Source organism: Dipodomys ordii, unplaced genomic scaffold (assembly GCF_000151885.1).
Source record: "Dipodomys ordii isolate 6190 unplaced genomic scaffold, Dord_2.0 Scaffold15, whole genome shotgun sequence".
NCBI classification, from domain to species: Eukaryota; Metazoa; Chordata; class Mammalia; order Rodentia; family Heteromyidae; genus Dipodomys; species Dipodomys ordii.
The window spans coordinates 14,523,846-14,532,028 of NW_012267231.1; the positions used below are offsets into that span (position 1 = coordinate 14,523,846).

The 8,183-nt window shown below is 48.0% G+C and overlaps 1 protein-coding gene across 2 annotated transcripts in view; it reads right to left on the minus strand.

Moving 5' to 3' along the window:
* The window catches only part of Gramd2 (GRAM domain containing 2), a 26,693-nt gene that overhangs the window by 18,041 nt on the left and 469 nt on the right, over positions 1 to 8,183 (minus strand). The gene's annotated exons all lie outside the window — the stretch shown is intronic.

The following is an 8,183-nucleotide window of genomic DNA, read 5'->3' on the forward strand; positions in this document are numbered from 1 at the left end:
GGAAGGGATGGGAAGGGGAAACAAAGGGGGAGGCTACAATGCTTGATAAGAAATGTACTCATTATCTTGCCCATGTAATTGTAACTCCTCTGTACAGTATTTTCACAATAAAAAATTAAAAAGAACTCTCACAGCTTAACAATAAAAATACAAATAGCCCTGTTAAAATGAGCAAATGCTTGACTCTCTAAAAGATGTTAAATGATCAATATGCACATAAAACAAGGCTCAAATTGGGAAGAGCGGTGCACACCTATAATTCCAGCATTTGAGAGACTGAGACAAAGTGGAGACAGGAGGATTGAGCATTGGGTGGCAGCTTGGGTTACATAGTAAGAGCATTAATCATCAGAGGAAGGTAAATCAAAACCACAAGGTGACTCCACTTCACACCCACAAAGAGATGTTAACCAACCAGAGGCTGTGGAGAAATCTGAAGCTCTGGTGAGGGGCTGATTTGGAAAACAGTTCCTATAGGACCTGACAATTCCACCCCTGGGTAGATCCCTGAGAAATACTACACATAAATGTTTCCAGCCCCATAGCCCTGGGCAGTTGCTCATGCAGGCCTCTAAACATCACATCACTGTGGCCCTGAACAGTCATTCATGTGGGCCTTCAGACATGGCATCACTGTGGCCCTGAGCAGTCACTCATGCGGGCCCCTGGTGGCCTTGCGTGTGAACAGCAGACGGGCTGGCCCCCAGAAGTGCGCATCAGAACAGGCACCCAGTCAGAGGGGCTAAAGCACGCATGGAGGGCTTGTGCAGGCCGCCTGGGGGCCTCCCACGGGGTCTGGGGACGGCTATGGCCGCAGGCTGTCGGGTGATCTTCAGAGTTGCTTAGCTCTCTCCTAGAGACCCCCTCATTCACCCCTGCACCAGAGCGGTGCCCTCCCCTGGGACCCCTCCTGGCTAGCTGGAGTTCCTCTTGTCTTTTTCTTCCTTCAATCTCCATCGTTTTACTTCTCCCTCTGGGTCCCCGGATTCATTCTTTGAGACACAGAGACAAAGCACCTGATTCAGGTGTGTTTAGCTTTTCAGTATCATTTCTGTTCAGTCACAGAAGAAATAAAGTACTGTCACATGCTACATGAACAACTCTTAAAAACATACTAAGTCAATGAGGCCACATATGACATGGCTGCACGTGGAAAAAATGTCTGAAATCAGCAAATTCAGATGACAAAAATGTAGACTGGCTGGTGTGGGGGGCGGAGGGAAGCAGGAAATGGGGAGGGACCTGTAATGGTACAATAGTTTCTTTGGGGGAGTTGATGAAAAGATTCTAGAATTAAGCTGGACACCAGTGGCTCACCCCTGTAATCCTAAGCTACTAAGGAGGCCGAGATCTCAGGATCATGGTTCAAAGCCATCCCAGGCAGGAAAGTCCATGAGACTCTCATCTCCAATAAACCACCAGAAAATGGGAAGTGGCGCTGTGGCTCAAGTGGTAGAGCATTAGCCTTGAGCTGAAGAGCTGAGGGACAGCAGCACCCAGGCCCAGAGTTTAAGACCCACAACAGAAAGAGAAAGAGAGAGAGAGAGAGAGAAAGAAAGGAAAAGAAATCCAGTGGACAGATCCCAGAGGAATAGGAAAGCAGAACTGAAGTTGCAGGGACCAAGAAACAGCAGGAAAAACAAAAGCAGCGGCATTAGCCACGTGGATGGTAAATGAGTAAATTGCGTGCATGGCAGGCGGGACTCCTGCATCCTGCGGATGACAGTGCCCAGCCCAGGAGCACATGGAGGAAGGAGGTGACACAAGGAAGAAGGAGGTGACAAGCCGGCTCTTCACGACCCGAACTCAGTGCCAGACCACAGGTCCTGATTGGGGATGGGGGTGGGAGTGGAGGGTGTGGGGGGGGGGGATAGGTGGGGGAGACCCTGCAGCCTGGTCCAGTTGGCCACTCTATCCCCATCATCTTCACCCTGACACTGATCCCAGCACTGCCCCCAGGCCTCAAGATGAGGGCGGCCACACCCAGAATTCCAGCCCCCTACCTGGAAGCTCCTGGGGCGGCATCTGCTGTGCTACCCATTGCTCTGCCCAGTGTGGGCCTCGCCCTTTACTGGAGGCAGGAGGCTGGGGCTGGCGGAGTGGGGGTGGGGTGGGGTGGGGTTTAAGTTAGCACAGATCCAGGGCCTCACCTGCTGGCTTAGGAAAAGGGGAAATGCCCCACCTGCTCCAGGACTGGTGCCCAGCACCCCAGGTTGGCACCTAGCCCACCCTGTGCATGCCCCAGGCAGGGTGGGGCTCCCCACACCGCAGCACTCTGCTTAAGGGTTCAGATTCCTAAGCAATGATCTAGTATTGGAGGGGTCTGCTGGGTCCCCGGCCTCGGCTTCCAGAAAGAGCCCCAGATTGCATAACGGATTATCCAAAACCACTCTGTGGAGATTCTAGCCATTGCACAAGGCAAGAAAAATAAACAAGAGACTTCCTTGTATGCTTAAAAGATACAATCAGTATCTGGAGATGGTTTAAAAAAAAAAGCCACTATCAACTCATGAATGACAAGAAAGCGGTTCAGATGTTTTTTTCTTATGTTGGGGCACAGAGCTATCAAAGGGATGTGCAGAGATACAAAATCCAAGTTACAAAACCCAGACCCAGGGCCTCAGGCATGCGAGACTCTACCACTAAGCTACATCCCCAGCCCCAAGAGTTAATCATCAAGTTAATTGCTTTTCTAATTACAAAATCAACATAAAAATTCACAGTGTATCTTGGCAAGGTCTATGGAGCTAATCACTATTCTAATTGCTACAACACCAACATTAAAATCAATAGCACAGCTGGGCATGGTGGATCAAGCTAATTACTTGTCTAATTGTTAGAAAAATCAACATAAAAGTCAATAGCACACCCCCTCCCTACAGCATCCCTACAATAAAATAAAAATTAAAAAAAAAAATCAATAGTACAGCTCACTCTACCTAGTTACTCAGGAGGCTGAGATCTGAAGGTCACCATTCCAAGTCACCCAGGCAGATTGGGTGCATCAAATTCCAGGTGAATCTATGACCACCTCAAAAATAAAAAGAAGTGGCCTTTGGTTGAGGAGTGTAGCTCAGGGGTAGAGTGCTAGCCTAATGCATGCAAGGCCCTGGGTTCAATCCCTAGCACTGCAAAGCTAACAAACTGATAAATAAAATTGATCTTTACCCCTAGAAAAGGAAAGCAGAAGTTCCATCTGAACAAGGCCCGAAGGTGTGACAGAGAAAGTACCTCATGGCCATCATGTACTGTGTGTGTATACCAGACACAGTACCCGCCTGAGCACTGTGGAAGGAGACAGGCTGTCTTAAGGACCAGGACCAGAAGCTCAGAGCTAGCTGCTACTCAGCAGGTATGGTGGGTCTGCCTGAAAACCCAGGCTCCTGCTGTGATTTATTTCACTTTGACCACCTACATGCCAACGACCTCACATGATTTAATCCCACTGACCACAAAGCCTTCTTCAGCAGCACTTGTCTCGGGGGCCTTGGTGTAAAGTAAGAAATGTCCAAGTGGGTAGAAAAACAAAATTGAGTCTGCCAGGTGCTGCACACCTGTAATCTTACTACTCAGGAAGCTGAGAGCTGAGGATCAAGGTTCAAAGCCAGCCCCGACAGACAAATCTGAGAGACTTTTATCTCCAACTAACTAGCAAAAAGCTGTTAAGTTGAGCTGTGGCTCACGTGGTAGAGTAAGACTTAAACAAAAAAGTGTGACACCCTGAGTTCAAGCCCCAGTACAGGTATGAGGGAGAGAGAGAGAGGGAAGGAGGGAGGGAGGGAAGGAGAAGAGAGAGGGAGAGAGAGGGGAGAGAGGGAGAGAGAGGGGAGAGAGAGAGAGAGAGTGCATCAGGATCATATCTGTAATCCTAGCTACTCAGGAGGCTGAGATCTGAGGATTGAAATTTGAAGCCAGCCTAGGCAGGAAAGGCAGTAAGACTCTTATCTCTAATGAACTACCAAAAAACTGGAAGTGGAGAGGAGAAGGAGAAGGAGGAGGAAGAGAGGGGAGAAGAGAGAGATTATACACATATAAAGGGTCAAGTTCTTTCATAAACCCCACTTAGATATTTATTAAGTATTACAAAGGTATTTATTAGACAATAGAGAAAATCTGAATGCTGACTGGCTGGCTGATGTTTTTAAGGAGTCATCATTTTTTTCAAGTATATTAATGGTATGGTTGTGATCATTTCAAAAATGGACTTTTGGAATTATTAAATAAGTTCAATAATTATATTCATTGTGGATTGATAATGTCGATTTTCAGTTTTCAATTAATTATGTCAAAAGCTAATTTGACATTCATTTGTATGGTCTTACTGAAATATCTATGGGCGAAATAAGAGCTTAGGTACATACAAGCAGTGCAGAAGGGAGGAAGAAGGGAGGGATCCTCACAGTGAGCCTGACTCACGCCTCCATCATTGTAGAAACTGGGTGACAGGCACCGGCCACTTACACCAGGCTCCACCTCGCCCCCTGTATGTAGACTGCCAACCACAACCCAAAGTGAGCAATAGTCTCAGGAGGCTGAGATCTGAAGATTGTGGTTCGAAGCCAGCCTGAACAGGAAAGTCTGTGAGACTCTAATCTCCCATGAACCAGCAAAAAGCCCAAAGTGGAGCTGTGGCTTAAATGGTAGAACACAAGCCTGGAAAGGAAAACACTAAGAGACAGCACTCAAGCTGTCAAAAGAAAGAAAAAGAAAAGAAAAGAGAGAGAAAGAACAATTTAAATATGAGTGTTTATCAATTCGGTAGCTAAAAGAAGGGCTATAAGAATTTCAAAGCTGGGGTAGTATCACTAGGTTATTGTAAAATATAATTTGAGTAGTTCTTCAAAATCCAAAAGGAGCTGCAGACATAGCTCAGTGGTAAAAACAGATGCTTGGCATTCTTGAAGCCCTGGGTTAGAGCGCCAGGGCCACCACAAAATAAATAAAATTAAAGTAAAAATAGTGCGTGTGGACTGGCAAGTTTAAGTTTGAGTGGTTTGGTTAATTGGCACCCATGTTAGAAAGATTTCAATGTTTTTCTAGAAGACAGAAAAAATGTATTATGTTGCTGGGCACCAGTGGCTCATGCCTGTAATCCTAGCTACTCAGGAGGCTGAGATCTGAAGATCACAGTTCGAAGCCAGCCTGGGAAGAAAAGTTCCCGTGATAATTAACCACTCAACACCCTCCCCCCAAAGAAAAACAACAACCAAACAAACAAGAAGAACAGAAGTGGCACTGTGGCTGAAGTGGTAGAGCACTAGCTTTAAGCACAAAGAGGCTGAGGGACAGAGCCCAGGCCCACACACAAGTGACAAAAGAAAACAAACATATATATATATATATATATAATATATATATATATATATATATATATATATATATAATAACTACCTTAGTCAAAGAAAAAAAAGGGAAACAATGAAATACAAGACCAGAATGATTTCGACAATTATTTGATATCCTTTGAATCTGCCATGCCAGTGCCTGAGGAAGAAATGCAATCCATATGTGATTTAAATGAATTCTTTGTACCAGTACTAGGGTTTGAACTCTGGGCCTTCTGCTCTCACTTGGCTTTTATCTTTTATTATTATTATTTTTTTTTGCCAGTGTTGGATCTTGAATTCAGGGCCTGGGCACTGTCCTCAAGCCTCTCTGTGCTCAAGGCCAGAGTTCTACCACTTGAGCCATGGTGCCACTTCTGGCTTTTTCTGTGTCTGTGTCTGAGGAATGGAACCCAGGGCTGCATGCATGCTAGACAAGCATTCCACCACCTAAGCCACCTTCCCAGCACTGGTGCTCTAACACTTGAGCCACACCTTCACTTCCAGCTTTTTTTGCATCTTGATCCTCAGATCTAAGCCTCCTGAGTGGCTAAGATGACAGGATGTGGGCCCCTCAGAGCCTTGTTTAGACTAATTCTTTCTTTTCCCCCTAGTACTTGAACTCAAGGCCTGGGCCCTGTCCCTGAGCTTTTGTGCTCAAATGCTAGTGCACTACCACTTGAGCACAGCTCTACTTGTGGCGTTTTTGGTAGTTCATTGGAGAGAAGTTTCACAGGTTTTCCTGCCAAGGTTGGCTTGAAATCAGGATCTTCAGATCTCAGCTTCCTGAGTAGCTAGGGTTTTAGGCGTGAGCCACTGTATCTGGCTAAACTAAGTGTTCTTGATTTGAGGTTTTAAAAAATAGCGACAATCCCAAACTTAGAATCTACTTTTTAAAAAAAAAAATCAAGCATCAATTTGAAACATCTTTAGGGTACAGTTTAAAAATGGACCAATTTCAACAGGTGTTTCTCTACCAGTAAATTAGTAAAAGTGGAAGGGAGATGAGACGTTCTAAGAAGCCAGGCTTTCCCTCTGGAATCTGTGGGGTAGCAGGCAGGAACACTTGGGGACACTGTGTCCTGTTAATTACCCAGGAGCTGGGCACTTGGTGACTAATGCTTATCCTAATTACTCAGGAGGCTGAGATCTGAGAATCAAGTGTCAAAGCCAGCCTGGGTAGGAAAGTCTGTGAGACTCTTATCTCCAATGAACCACCAGAAAACCAGCAGTGACGTTGTGGCTCAAATGGTAGAGCACTAGCCTCGAGCAAAAGAGCTCAGGGAGAGCACCCAGGCCCTGAGTTTAAGCCTAATAACTAACCCTCCACCCAAAAAAAAAAAAAAATTACACAGGAGATCTTTCCCAGGGGGCTCTGCTCTCCCTATCTCATTAATAAACAGAGAATTAATCAAAGTCCAAAGGTTGGAGAGACAGATGTACAGCTGGCAAGACTGAGTTCAAGTTCAAAGTTAGACTAAGTTCAAGTTCAAAGTTACCCTTGCTTGAGGACAGGGCAGCAGACCTGTGGGCCATTACCTTCCCTTCTCAGCCAGGATAGCTAGACACAAATTCTTTTCTGGTGCTCAGAAGTGGACTTCCTGGGCTTTGCAAAGACAGTCATGTGACAACTAGGAAGGAAACACCTTCAGAAACAGGAGGAGGAAACTTGTTCCAAGACTCCCAGGAGAGCTGCCTGGAGGAGGAGGTTCAGAGGTTAACTTGCCCGCAGGCCCTTTTTCCTACTTTCCAGTAAATCCTCCGAGGCAGCAGTGTGAGGTTCAGACTCTCATTTCTGGTAAGGCTTGGCCCGCCTAAGGGCCGGGTGGAGCCATCCCTGCGGGCTCCTGGCTCTCAGGAAGCCTGAAATTCTCCTGTGTTTGCCTCAAAGATGTCCATCCAGGCCACCCCTTGTGTCCCTCTAACTATAACCTTTAACCTAAGGGTGTAGGCACCGGGGAACTGGACAGAACTCCAGCAGCAGCAGCAGCAGCAGCGTGGCAGAGGGCTGTGCCCGGCTCGCAGGACTCTCCCCGCAGGACAGAGGCCAGCCCTGCACTCCACCTCTCCTGGCATGGCTTGGTCTTTACTCAGAGATCTGACTTCAGAGCTGCCTGGAGGGGGGTGGGGGGACCCCTCTGGACATCTTGGCACCTCCTCATTTCCCAGGAGCCTGACCTCTGCAGGAGGCACACCTCTGAAGAGTCAGGCGGGGTGAGGTGTGAAGGTCATCAGCCAGCTGATGACCCCCGAGCTCTGGAGAACAAAGCAGAGGGGCGGTATGTGGTGTGTTTCCCACTGGATTCCGGCCCCTGTGTGCCCAGGGCTGATTTAGATCCTGCAGCCCTACCAGGCCTCTCAGGGTGGTGGCCAGGGATGCCAGTGCAATGCGTGTGTGCGTGAGTGTGTGTATGTGCGTGCATGTGTGTATGTGCGCATGCGTGCGCTCAGTGCCAGTCCTGGGGCTTGAACTCCAGGCTCGGGCACTGTCCCTGAGTTGTTTTTAGTTTTGCTCAAGCCTGGCATGCTACCACTTGAGCCACTCACAACCACAGCTGCACTCTCGGCTTTCTGTGAGTAGTTTATTATAAAAGTCTCATGAACTTTTCCGGGGCTGGCTTTGAACCTCCGATTCTCAGATCTCAGCCTCCTGAGTAGCTGGGGTGACAGGCGTCAGCCACCGGCGCCCGTTTAGAAGTCACAATTCCTGACAGCACCTGCAAAGCCATGCCGCCTGCCCGGCCTCGGGGAGGGGGGACCCCCCGCTTTTACTTCGCCCCTCCCGGGCAGGCTCCCGAGCCGATCTCCACACCGGGGGACCGGCCTCGGCGCGCCCGGGCCTGGCGCAGGGGCGCGGCC